General features: G+C 36.5%; 2 long non-coding RNA genes across 3 annotated transcripts; one reads left to right on the forward strand and one right to left on the reverse strand.

The window, feature by feature from the left end:
• The first annotated feature begins 1,284 nt into the window (after positions 1–1,284).
• LOC111093683 lies at positions 1,285–14,515 on the forward strand. 2 transcript variants are annotated; one of them, XR_005387126.1, is made up of 4 exons: positions 1,285–1,423; positions 6,395–6,561; positions 9,391–9,466; positions 14,249–14,515. It is a non-coding gene; the product is annotated as an uncharacterized LOC111093683 (long non-coding RNA). The 2 variants fall into 2 exon arrangements; XR_005387127.1 differs by lacking the exon at positions 6,395–6,561.
• LOC119878768 lies at positions 4,546–7,895 on the reverse strand. The gene is made up of 3 exons (XR_005387128.1): positions 7,754–7,895; positions 6,025–6,148; positions 4,546–4,604 (listed from the first exon to the last, which is right to left on the reverse strand). It is a non-coding gene; the product is annotated as an uncharacterized LOC119878768 (long non-coding RNA).
• Positions 14,516–14,636: the final 121 nt, after the last annotated feature.

Consider the following 14,636-nt stretch of genomic DNA (forward strand, 5'->3'; position numbering starts at 1 on the left):
TTGTATAGCCACAAATATGAAAAATAACCAGTATTATCTCATTTGTAAATGAGATCATTATATTAGTATAAAGTTTTCAGTTAATTAAATTTAGTAAGAGAAATTATAGCAAAATCCAATTTAGGAAAACCACCAATAGGTCCTTTATTTTTTTTTAAAGATTTTATTTATTTATTCATGAGAGACACAGAGAGAGAGGCAGAGACACAGGCAGAGGAAGAAACAGGCTCCATGCAGAGAGCCTGATGTGGGACTTGATCCCGGGTTTCCAGGATCATGCCCTGGGCTGAAAGCGACGCTAAACCACTGAGCCACCAGAGCTGCCCACCAATAGGTCCTTTAAAGTTGTCATTGATTTTGAGATAGCCACAAATCTGTGATGCTGACTAAAAACCCACTAAGAAATTCACAATGGGGGCACTTAGGTGGCTCAGTGGTTGAACCCCTGCCTTTGGCTCAGGTGTGATCCTGGGGTCCTGGGATTGAGTTCTGCATGGGGCTCCCTGCTGCCTATGTCACTGCCTGCTTCTCCCTCTGCCTATGTCTCTGCCTCTCTCTCTATCTCTCATAAATAAATAAATAAATAAATAAATAAATAAATAAATAAATAAATAAATAAATAAAATCTCTCAGATTAAAAAAAAAAGAAATTCATGGAGAAATGTGAACTCTTTTGCATATGCATCAGGTTTTAAAGTACCTTAATCTAAGAGCTATGGGAAGACATAGCATTCTCTCTTAATCTCTGTTAATAAAACACTCTTCACCTGATGAAACTTAAGAGTAGTATAATTAAAAGATTTTAAATGATATCATGATTCAGAGTTATCTGGTGAAATAATTATGCAGATTTGTGTATGTAAAACAAAATTACAGAATCATAAAATCAGAGAATCTAAAGATGCCTACCCAGTGTAGGAATCCACTTAGTGACATCTTTGAAAGGCAGTAGTACAGATTCTGTTGCAATATTTTCAAAGGCAGAGATTTTTTTTTAAAGGCAGAGAATTTTTGAAGGCCATTTATCCCACTGTGGAGCAGTTCTAATGACTACAAAATAGTCCCTAACACTGAGTTTAAATTTTCCTCCCTTTAACTACCACCTACTGCTTCTGGTTTTGTTTTCCTAACCCCATAATTATGTCTGTCCATCAGGTAAATCTTCAACTATTTGAAAACAGTTTGTATGTGATCACCTTATACCTTAGTTCTTTATGCTAAATATCAACAGTTCCTTAACACCTTCTAGAACATACAATGGTTCTAGAGCTCTCATGAGCTTGATGATCCACCTCTGAATGACTTTTAATCTGTAAATATTTCCTAACAAATTAAATTCTCACAATTCAGATTTATACTCTGGTGATCAATCACCAGGTGATCAATCGAGGATACAATGGGAGACCATCTGTGATCCATACCTGTAAGCATGAACATCACCCCCTATTGACACATATAGGTCTTACGAAACCCTAAAGTCACTTTAACTAATTGCCCAAGGTATTTGCAAGGTTCAGTCACATCCCATTAAAACACAAGACTAGGGGCACCTGGGTGGCTCAGTAGTTGAGCGTCTGCCTTTGGTTCAGAGTAGGATCCCAGGGTTATGGTATCTCTCGCATCAAGCTCTCCACAGGGAGCTTGCTTCTCCCCCTGGTATGTCTCTGCCTCTTTCTCTGTGTCTTACATGAATAAATAAATAAAATCTTTTTAAAAACATAAAAATAAAAAATAAAATAAAATAAAATAAAGCACAAGGCTAAATGAATGACAACGAAGCTAGTAAATTTATCAAAATAGGAAAAGAGTTTAAGATTCTTGTTCCCTGTGAATCAAGTTTCTCTTCAATTGTTAACGTCTCCCTTTCACTTGTTCATCAATCAGTGGTTTATATTCCAAAACACAGCTAGGGGTTGACTTAAAGCTTCTCAGTCTAGAATTTCTGAAATTGAACTCATCTTCTCATTTGGAAAACTGGGATGGGGTGTTCTTTCAGGTCTCCCATTCTTAGAGATGATTCTGCAAGCAGAATGACCACTTTATTCAACCTCCTAACCTGTTAGTTGTGTAGGGGCTGAGAAATGAGAATCGGAAAACATGTCTCCTTCTTTTTATATTTTTACGATGTGAACTTTGCCCTACCCAGTTTGTTTTTTTTTTAAAGAAATGAGCTTTTATTTATTTTTATTTTTATTTATTTATGATAGTCACACACAGAGAAAGAGAGAGAGGCAGAGACACAGGCAGAGGGAGAAGCAGGCTCCACGCACCGGGAGCCCGACGTGGGATTCCATCACGGGTCTCCAGGATAGCGCCCTGGGCCAAAGGCAGGCGCCAAACCGCTGCGCCACCCAGGGATCCCTGCCCTACCCAGTTTGAAGATGACTCAACTTACTGGGAAAGGCACACCCACAAAGTGGCTAAACTATGAGTCTCTTTCCTCTGTCATGTAAGTTATATCACATCATCTCATCCAGGACTAGCACCGGGATGGGATGAAAGTTCTCTTTCAATCCTTATCATTTTTATTAATCAGAAATCAGGTGAAAAAGATCTGCTGAATCTGGAATTTTAAAAAGACTTCTTAATATTCTTATAAATCTATCTCTAATTACTCCTATTGTTCAATGGTTTTAATGTATTTACATTGAAAAGGGGGGAGTCCATATTCAATTAAAATGCTGATCAAGAAATTCATTTATTTTCTGTAAACCAGAGGACATCACTCATAGTTTTCTTAAAACATCTTTGTCCTGTAACTGTGTTAGTAAAAGCAAATGCCTTTATTTTGGTGACATTTCTTTCACATGAACCTATGATTAACTTTCTGAAATAAGAAAAGAAAATCTTTTTATTCCAGACATAAAAATACAAAATTGTTATTTTTTTGTATATTTTTTATTGGAGTTCGATTTGCCAACATATAGCATGAGACCCAATGTACATCAGGTCAAGTGCCCCCATCAGTGGCCGTCACCCAGTCACCCCATCCCCCCACCCACCTCCCCTTCCATTACCCCTTTGTTCATTCCCCAGAGTAGGGAGTCTCTCATGTTCTGTCTCCCTCTCTGATTTTTCCCACTCATTTTCCCACCTTTCCCCTATAATCACTTTCATGACTTTTTATATTCCTGTATGAATGAAACCATATGATTATTGTCCTCTGATTGACTTACTTCATTCAGCATGATACCCTCTAGTTCTATCCATGTCAAAGCAAATGGTGGGTATGTGTCATTTCTGATGGCTGAGTAATATTCCATTGTATACATAAAGACCACATCTTCTTTATCCATTCATCTGTCGAAGGACATCGTGGCTCTTCCCACCATTTGGCTATTATGGACATTGCTGCTATGAACATCGGAGTGCAGGTGTCTTGGTTTTTCACTGCATCTGTATCTTTGGGGTAAATCCCCAGTAGTGCAATTGCTGGATCATACAGTAGCTCTATTTTTAACTGTTTGAGGAACCTCCACACAGTTTTCCAGAGTAGCTGCAGCAGTTCACATTCCCACCAACAGTGCAAGAGGGTTCCCCTATCTCCACATCCTCTCCAACATTTGTTGTTTCCTGTCTTGTTAATTTTCCCCATTCTCACTGGTGTGAGATGGTATCTCATTGTAGTTTTGGTTTGTATTTCCCTGATGGCCAGTGATGCAGAGCATTTCCTCATGTGCTTGTTGGCCATGTCTATGTCTTCCTCTGTGAAATTTCTATTCATGTCTTCTGCTCATATCATGATTTGGTTTGTTTCTTTGGTGTTGAGTTTAATAGGTTCTTTATAGATCTTGGATACTAGCCCTTTATCTGATATGTCATTTGCAAATATCTTCTCCCATTCTGTAGGTTGTCTTTTAGTTTTGTTGACTGTTTCTTTTGCTATGCAGAGGCTTTGCACCCAAAAGCATGAGATACCTAGGAATGAACCTAACCAAAGAGGTAAAGGACCTATACCCTAAAAACTACAGAACACTTCTGAAAGCAATTGAGGAAGACACAAAGAGATGGAAAAATATTCCATCCTCATGGATTGGAAGAATTAATATTGTGAAAATGTCAATGCTACCCAGGGCAATTTACCCATTCAATGCAATCCTTATCAAAATACCATGAACTTTCTTTAGAGTTGGAACAAATAATCTTAAGATTTGTGTGGAATCAGAAAAGACTGCAAATAGCCAGGGGAATATTGGAAAAGAAAACCATGGCCAGGGGCATCACAATGCCAGATTTCAGGTTGTACTACAAAGCTGTGGTCATCAAGACAGTGTGGTACTGGCACAGAAACAGACACACAGATCAATGGAACAGAATAGAGAACCCAGAAATGGGCTCTCAACTCTATGGTCAATTAATTTTCTACAAAGAAGAAAGACTATCCACTGGAAAAAGGACAGTCTCTTCAATAAATGGTGCTGGGAAAAATTGGACAGCCACATGCAGAAGAATGAAACTGGACCATTCTCTTACACCATACACAAAGATAAACTCAAAATGGTTGAAAGATCTAAATGTGAGACAAGATTCCATCAAAATCCTAGAGGAGAACACAGGCAACACCCTTTTTGAACTTGGCCACAGCAACTTCTTGCAAGATACATCTATGAAGGCAAAGGGAAACAAAAGCAAAAATGAACTATTGGGACTTAATCAAGATTTTTTTTATGTATATTCAATGGATTGCTATTGTTAAAATAACCAAATTAGGCCCAAGACAGAATTGTTCATGCTATGCTCCATGTCAGCAAACTAAAAATTAACTAACTTTTTACGTTTGGCTCTCACAGAAAAGGAAGGACCTGATCAAGCATTCAGTGTCTGCCCGCTCAGCACACATCACCTTGACCTGAATCCCAGACTTCCTTTTGTTCCACATAAGGGAAGCAACCCTGCCTTAACCAATCAGCAAATGATGGTATAACTTCTTTGTTCCTGCTCACTTTTGACTTTTATAAAAACCTCTCACTTTATACAACTCTTTGAAACTCCTTTTTGTTTTTTAGACTAGATTCTTCCTGATTCATGAATCACTAAATAAAAGCCAACAATATCAGTAAATTGTAGAAAAATTTATATTACACTAAATCATTTCTATAGATAAAAATAATAAAAGTAAATTTGTAAAGCTCTAAAAAAATCATAAAAATCTTAGATAATTTCTATTTCTAATTACCAAGATTAATTATGCTTTGTTCTACTTAACTTTTTAAGTACTTAAACCCCAGCCAGCATAAACTACCAAAAGCTAGATGAAATGGAATCACCTTATACAGAAATGCTATAATAGTAATCCCAACTTTCTAAACCTTAATAAAAGTATGGTAGGAAAACTTTGGTTGATTTCTTTTTAAAATTAGTCATCTGTTTAACGTGGATAATTTAGGTTTTTAAGGGAAATTTCTTAAAAATACTCTACTGGATTATTTCTAATGTTATAAAAATAACAAACCCGTTTTCTCAAGGGTAATAGAAAAATGAAATCCCCTTTCATTCCACCACCAAGAAATGTCCACTTTTACTGTTTTGGGCAATAACTTTAAATACACAGCATTCAGGACATTAATACCCTTTCTTTGCCCATGACAGATAGTGATGATTAATCATGGTATTACAAACCAGTGATCATAGTATTTGCCTATGTATAGAACTCAATCCAATCAATATTTATGTATATTTCCATTATTTGTATATAGTACTATACAACATATTTGGGGTTTTTTTTTGTTTTAAATTTCCTACTTAAGAAGTCAAGGATATATCCCTCGGATATGAAGGTTTTGTATAGCACCACTTCAAAAGAAAGCTTAATATTCAATTCTACACTTCATTGTGGGAAGCCTCCTAAATATTTTATGTTATAAATAAGTCCATGAGGAACATCCTTGAAGCACATGTACATGTGATGTGGAAATCATTTTCATTAAAACATTTCTAATATGTACTGCTAAATTATTAGAAGGTTTTTTGAAATATCTTTTTGTTTGAAATATTGAAAGTCTGTGAGAAATGACTGCTTCTTACAAAGTTAGTTCCTAGAATCTTCTCCAATCCTATTTAAAGGTTTCTCTGAGGCAGGAAACCCAGTAGCTTTGTTTTGCCAAGAGTTAACGCTCTTCTATAATTAAAATTGCAAAAGGTATCCACCCTAAAAAGAAAAAAAATAGTTAGTGGCAAAAACTTCCTTTCTAGCTAGATGAGTCAAAAATGAAGACTAAAGAAGAGACTGGGACATTCCAGTAAAAGAATTTATAAATAGGAATCCTAGAATTCCACACCTGTGCATACTAATAAATGTTAACAATATTCATTCAACTTTGTAAAGAGTAAAATGTAGACAGATTTAGGGAAACCATACTTGAATATAGTGTTTTAATCTTTTGTGTTTAACCAGGTAACCAGTGACATCTTCAGTTACCCAGCTCCTATTATGCAAATGAAACTGAAGCCAGAAGTTGTGCACCTGTGCTTGCCTCTGGACTTAATATTTCTAATGAGTTCGTAAATCCTGTTCTACAGACAAGCCTGTGAGATTGCTCAACTCGGATTACAGTAGAGCAGGTGAAAAGCTTTTCAAACGGAGACAATACTTTCAAGGAATTCAATAAGGCATAGTATACATAAGGTTTAGACATTGTCGGATGGGAAACAGACACAACAAAAGTATGGTAAATTATTAAGATGTTTGTTAGTACTGGGATGCCTGGCCCAGTGACACTAAAGAAATGAGAAGAAAAAGGGAAAGAACACTTCACTATTCACAAGGTTTCTCCTCGTGGGAGGTCCTTTGTACTCTCTTGGCAGCTGCACTTGATGCCACTCTATAAGACCTGTGGTCCCTTTAGCTCTGTGTAGTTTCCTTCCTGCTTTATAAACAATGTGTTCAACTCACACTTAATTTGCAAAATTTTTCACTGTGTTCGCCAAACAACATACAGAGCTCTGAATATCAGCGGAAATAATAGCTACAATATTGATAATAGCAGTTAACATGTAATTAGCTCTTAACATGTATCAGACATAGGCTACGGGATTTCAGGGGATTTATAAAATGTACCTATACTATGTCATTTAATCCTGGGAAGAAACTAGTGAGAAAGTAATTATTAATCTTATTTTACAGATGAGGAAACTGAGGCTTAGCTGGATTAGCCAACTGGCCCAAGACCACACAATGACTAAGGGACACGGAAAGAGACAATCCTAACTCTACCCAACAGTACTGAGGGTTGAGCAAGATAAATATACTTTTCTAATCTATGTGCCAGAATGTGGCAATGACATGAACAAAAGCCAGGACATTTACAAGGGACTAATGACTATTTTTAATACCATGTTCTCTTCTGACAATCTTTTTCCCAACATTTAGCAATAAGTATCTAGAAAACTCTCATTTTCCCTTATGCTAAGTTCTATTATTTAACAAATATAAGTATTTAACTTATATAAGAGACCGAACTAATGGTCACCAGAGGGGAGGCTGGTGAGGGGAGGGGTGAAATAGGTGACAGGGATTAAAGTGGACACTTAACCAAGATGAGCACTGAGTAATGAAGAGGATTAGCTGAATCACTATATTGTACACATGAAACTAACAGAACACTGTATGTTAACTCTATCGGAATTAAAATAAAAAACTAAATGCTCAAATGATATTTTAAAATATCTCAGATCTAAGTAGGTAGAAGAAAAAAGGCAATAGGAGAAAGCGTCATGTCACCTTTGTCTCAAAGAATCTTTCCTAGAACCTTACCAGGAAATTTGTGCACCTCTGCTTGCTTCTTGCAATGGCCAGAATTGGGTCACATGGCCACATCTAGTTGTAAGAGAGGCTAGTAACATATTTTTTAGCTGAGCACACCATCACCGTGAATCACAGCAGAGATCTATCTTTAATGAAAAATAGAATTGATATTAAATAGGTCACTATCAGTTGACTATCAGTCTCGTACACTAGTCTTTCTGATTTTTCTCTGTAAATTTTGAAAGATGACAAAAACTATAATTATTATAATTATAAATTGGAAAACTGTATCAGCTACAGGTGGTGCCTAATTTCCTGGGATGTGACAGTTGAAAACAAATATTTGAGCCAAGAGCTAAAATATTAAAAACTAGTAAAATTAACAAGCCCTTGGTTTCACATTTAAGAAACATTTAAAATTATGCTCTAAGCATTAAAAAATGTATAAACTCAAGTATAAAGGTAAAACTTTTTAAAAATTTGATTTCTTTCCCTCACATTTCACATCCATTTTTTGAAAGCTCCCTTCAAAGTATGTCTGGAATCTGGCTGGAGCTTTCTACATCCACCCTTTCACCATCATGGCCCATGCCATCCTCATCTCTTGCCTAGATTATAAAACTAGTCTTCTAACTGGTCTCCCCACTTCCCCTTTGCCTTTCAAAACAACCACTACAGTCATGCTTTCAAAATGTAAATCTTTTTATTTGCCTTACTTTAAGTCATCTAAAAGATCCTAATCTTTTTTCAGAAGCAAATTTCAAGTTTGTATATTAACACAAAAGGCTGCTGTCTACCCACAGGCCACAGATCTTGAATCTCACTTCCTATCAGCTCCCTAACTTACTCACTCTAGCCACTCCTTGAAGCACATGTTTCCCTCTGCACTTGCTTCCACTCCCTGGAGCACTTTCTCCCCAAATGTGCTTTGCTGTCTTCTTCACTTCTTCTTAACCTTATCAATTAGGCATTGCCTGACATGCTATGAAAAACGACAGCACATCCTCTCTTCTCTAGCGCATTGGACCTACCTTTCCAGCTTTCTTTTCCTCCACTGCCTTTACTACTGTGTAGCACACAATACATGTCTTGTCACTCATTTATGGTCTCTCTTCTCTCTACAGAGTAACCTCCATGAAAGCTGGGACTTAACTTTTGTTAACTGCTGAATCCCTGTCTGTGGAACATTGCTGGCATGTAGGAGATACTCAATAAAAATTTATCGAATGACTTGATGGACATCATTATTTAAATAAAAAAAAAAAACAGGAAAAGCCTTATAGTTCAGAAATAGCAAAAGACACACACACACACACACACACACACACACAAAGCAAACCAAAAAAATTGGATTATGGCTTAATTAAATGATTCTCTCTTTTGAATGTGATTTCTACAAATGATAGCTTCCAGAAAATATCCTCTTGGTAGCAGGGTATCCAAATTATTTTAAAGTACCTTAAAATCATTTCACTTGACTGTTTCAGGAAGTATCTGTATCTTATACAAAAATACAGATGGTCTCCAGCTTATGATAGTTGGACTTAATATTTTCAGCTTTACAATGGTGGAAAAGCAAATTACATTCAATGGAAACCATACTTTTTGTTTTTTTACTCATACTTTGAATTTGTATCTCTTCCCAGGCTAGCAATATGCGGTACAATACTCTCATGATGCTGGGCAGGAGCAGTTAGCAACAGCCATGTGATAATCCCCAAGGTAAATAACTGATACCCATACAATCATTCTGTTTTTCATTTTGACTATTCTATAAATTACAAGAGATAGCAACACTTTAGTAAAAATTAGGTTTTGTGTTAGATGATTCTGAGCAACTGTAGGCTAATGGAAGTATTCTGAGCACATTTAAGGTAGGCTAGGCTAAGCTCTGTTGTTCAGTAGGACAGGTTATTAAATTCATTTGGACTTACTATATTTTCAATTTACAATGGGTTTGTCTGGACATAACCCCATCATAAGTCATGGAAGATCTGCAAATACTATTTCTGAAAAGAATCTCCAATATTTACATAGTATATTTGAAACTCTGCATTTCAATTTTTGAAATACTATAATCACAGTCACAGATATATTTTCAAAATATTTTTGTGATGTCATTATAACTACATTCCAAAGCAAACATCTGGAAGTTCAAATTCCTTGCATACTTCATATAAATATTTTTACCCACTAGTTGAATGTGTGATCTGCTCGGCTAACTCACATGCATCTTAAAAATTAGTATTTATAGTCTATAGGGAAAAATATTTCAGCTTAAGTGACTGATACAATTTCTTCCCTCAAGTCACATTCATTTTTTTCTCCATGTCTTCAAACACTGTTTTCAAAACAAGAGGTTAAGTGTTTTACTTTTTAAAATTTTTTTAGGTTAAGTGCTTTAAAATTTTGTACTGTATTACAAAAAGGAAAATATGCTATCATTTTAATATAGTTAATTTGTGTATATTTCACTTGCTTCCTTTGGGTCTATAAGTCTGCTCTATTATCTCCTGGGTATGAAGAGGTCAGTGCAATACTCCCTTTGCCCCACTAGGTTCTTAAAACTTCCATTTGCCAAGAAAAGGTAGGCATTGTATCTAAATAGTTAGAAAGCACAGGTGAACAATGAGTTCTTACCTTCATTCTATGCAACCAGAAAAGAAAAAAAAAAACTAAATATAACAGCTCTAAAATAGTTCTTTAAAACAATTCTCTGAGAAAATTCAGGATAAAAACGTGTTTTTCTTAGCCACTGAGAGGACTGGATTTCAATGATTAATCCGTATCAGTGAGACTCAAAAGCAAATTAACTCTACTTGAAATAAGCAAAACTATCATTGCAGATGGCCAGGAAATAAACAAGCCAACACATACAATAGCATTTAGTACTTTTTGGAAAATCTGTATTATGCTAAGCTAATGTTTAGAGAATAAGGACACAATTCATCTTATATGATGCAGTACACTCTAAAAATGAACCAGTCGCAAAAGACCATACATAAGAACACATGGTCAGAGAGAGGCGCAGGTGACTGACGGGAGCCTGAAGAACCCACCAAGAGAGAAGAAGAAAGGCAAGCTGCCCCCAGATCACAGAAAGTCTGAGAATCACTGAAATGTTTCAATGAGCTTTTAGGAAGATTGTTTTGGCTACATGTGGTGAGCAGATGGCAATTTTGCTTTCTAAAGGCAAGCAAAGAAACTCGTGGGAGTAACCCAGTTCCATGCCCTGAAATAAGTGCGTAAAGAATGATGATCTCGGGGATCACTAGATGGCTCAGCGGTTTGGCGCCTGCCTTCGGCCGGGGGCATGATCCTGGAGTCCCAGGATCGAGTCCCACATCGGGCTCCCTGCGTGGAGCTTGCTTTTCCCTCTGCCTGTGTCTCTGTCTCTCTCTGTGTGTCTCTCATGAATGGATAAATAAAATCTTTTTTTTTTTGGATAAATAAAATCTTAAAAAAATAAAATAAAGATAAAATAAGATAAAGAGATCTCACTTGAGATCAATACGGTAGAAAATGGTAGGACTTGGGAATTGTTTGGGTAGACCCAGAAAGGAGAAAAAATGGTAAAATAACAGAAGGATATTACCTTCTTTCATGGGACACAGAGCAGATGGTGATGCCATTCACTGAAATTTAAATACCAGAAGAGTGAGACGTGGAGAGAATTGAGTTTAGTTTAGAATATATTGTCTTAGAGACTCCCATAAGGTATTCAAGGTTAAAATCCAGGAAGAACCCTTGTCTCTTCTCATCCAGTCCACAAGCAAATCCTATTGGCTCTAACTTCAAAATATATCCAGAATCTGACCTGACCACTTCTCACCATTTCCTCTGTTCTGATCCTAGTCCAAGCCACCACATCTGTCTCTGGGATTACTGCACAGTCTTCTAAATTGGCCTTCTTGCTTACTCCCTTGTCCCTTCACAATTGATTTTCAATATAGCAGTCAGAGTGATACTTTTAAACTTAAGTCAGATTGTGTCATTGCTTGGCTCAAAGCCCTCCCATGACCTCCCACCTCACACAGAATAAAATCCAAAGGCCTTAGCATGGCCTGTAATGTCATCCTCACTCCCGCACTCTTGCAGCTCTGACTTTGCCCCCCTCACTGTGCTCCTTGCCATTCCTCAAGCAAGCCAAGCATTCTCCCATCCCAGGGCTTCCTTACATTTTCCTCCCTCTGTCTGGAACCCTCTGTGCAGGATATCTGCATAGCTTGTTCCTATATTCACTTATAAGGGATGTCTTCCCACATAAACCTGTCCTGAACATATCTACAATATCACTTTCTAGTCATTTAATTATCCTCATTTTACTTTATAATACTAGTACTACCTGAAATTGTATTATGCATTTGTGTATTGATTGCCAATATTTTATTTGTGCCATGACACAAATAAAATGAAATGGAATGAAAAATGTGTGAAAAAAATTAGTCTCTTTGATCACTATTTCCATCACTTAGAAAAATTCCTGGTACATAGTAGGTGTGTGGAAAAATATATTTTGAATGAATTCAAGATGAGATATTCAATAGCCAGTGGATATATGAACATGAAAAGATCCTAGTCAACCCGAATAGATTTGGAGGTTCCTAGATACAGTAATGAAGAACATGAGAGCAAATGTTTCCCTAGTATTTAAGTGCCTGACAACAGCAGGAGAAAGCTACTAATACATAAAAGTCTCCCAAATCTGAATGTTGGGGTTCTACCTTTCTCATATAGGTTTTGTTCTCATATTTGTTTGATTCTTTTCAAGTTTCCACATACTGCTAACAAAAGCAATTGAAAGAAGCCACAGAGACCTAATAAATTCTGAAAAAGAGGGGTCACACGAGACAAGGAGAAAGTAATGGCTGGAAGGGCAGAGTGAGACGGGGCATGTGCTGTCAGTGAAAAGGAAAACCAAACAGACCAGACCTGCTAGGGCAGCAGATAAGGGAAATAGTAATCATTCTGTGAAAGAAATGGGGAATGGCCTAATAATAATTCTACCTTCAACCTCTGATTCTGACTTTGCATACTGTCCTCTAACCAGCAGAAAGTCAGCAAGGGCTTTTATAAAAGGTAGCAAGTGATGGAAGTGGTATTTTAGGAAGACTAAAAAGGCCCTATGCTTTCTTTCTTTCTTTTGCTTCATTTCCAATACCTACAGGCACACAGACATTGTAAGGAAAGATGCAGGAAATAGAAAAAGGTCACAGATAAATTCTTATAATATCCTCCTGTCTCTTTCTAGCTTGATTTATCATGAAAACTGCTTCCAATATGAATTGGATATTTTTTTACAGAAACAAATGTTACTGTGAAAATTAAAAATTCTTACTAGAAAGTGCTCAGTGATTTTAGGTCAAACAAGCATGATATGGCACTGAGGAGCACATTTCTGAGCAGTGATGATAAGTTTATGCAAAGAGCAATTAACAGTTTCTAATATTTCCTGATTACGCTTGGCATGATCCAGGTACTCTGAAAAAGCAGTTGTGTGCATTATCTCATTTTATCTTCATAATAATAGATGACGTAGATACCAGCTTTGAGAAAAATGTAGCTTGAAAATTTAAGTAACTGCTCTAAGGTCACAGAGCTGGTGTCTTGTTCTCATCCACTACACTTCACAAAGACATGGAAAAAGTTCAAAACACTTTTTGCTGAATTAATTGTAACATCTTAAAATAAAAGCCTTATCTATGTGTTTATTCAAGAGCTAGATATTAGGCTCTTAGAATGTGCACAGTGCTAGACGGGGCACTAAAAAACATATAAAACATGATGTAATAAAAGAACTAAGTCAATCCATTCTGCTTCTATATCAGTTAGTTGACTAGTTTTCATTAGAATCACAGCATATGCCTTATGAATTGTAGAATAATCTTATTTATGGAAATAAGAGGACCAAACACAGGAATTAAATAATGGAAATACCTCATTTGACTTGAATTTATAATGTGAAAGTATAGGGCGGGTACAGATATAAAAAATCTACACTCACTAAAAACCATTAGGATATTTAAAAGGTTTTACTTCCATTTTCATTGCTAGGACAAAGTGATGCTGAGGATGATACATAGATTTTTAAATTAAATTTTTTCTTTATTAAGTATCCATTAGAAATATGTCACTAGTCTCTACAGATTTATGATGTTGATTTAATATGTATTAGTAGAATTTGCATAAAATATTCTTTTTAACTGGGTTTTGGAAAGATTTGGGGTCTTAAGACAAAAGAGAATTATTTTTCACTTTGACCTTATGTTTTTTATATAATGAATTTTCTGCTTTTTGTGCCAAAAAGTCATCTTTCAAGCTACTTTCCAAATGAATACATTTTCTTAATTTATTGATCAAAATTGCTGCACTATTAATCTCAGTTGAAGTTTGCTGAGTATTTAATTGAAGCCTTGTGAAAATCTGTCTTAGTCAGTTTGGGTGGCTATAACAAAACACCATGGACTGGGTATCTTATAAATAAAAGACATGTATTTTTCACAGTTCTGGATGCTGGAAATCCAAGATCAAGGCACCAGCATGGTTATGTTCTCTGGACAAGAGCCCTCTTCCTGGTCATAGCTGGTGTCTTCCCTCTGTATTTCACATGGTGAAAGGAGCCCAGGATCTCTATGGAGCTTCTTTTAGAAGGCACTAATTCCATCCACGAAGACTCCAGTTTCCTCAATTTATCAACTCGCAAAGGCCCCACCTCCTAATAACATCATGCTTGGGTTTTAGGACTTCAACATATGAATTTTGCGGACACAACATCCAAACCATGGGATCCCTGGGTGGCACAGCAGTTTGGCGCCTGCCTTTGGCCCAGGGCACGATCCTGGAGACCCGGGATCGAATCCCACATCGGGCTCCCGGTACATGGAGCCTGCTT

This window comes from Canis lupus, unplaced genomic scaffold (genome assembly GCF_011100685.1).
Source record: "Canis lupus familiaris isolate Mischka breed German Shepherd unplaced genomic scaffold, alternate assembly UU_Cfam_GSD_1.0 chrUn_S1890H2089, whole genome shotgun sequence".
In the NCBI taxonomy this organism is placed as follows: Eukaryota; Metazoa; Chordata; class Mammalia; order Carnivora; family Canidae; genus Canis; species Canis lupus.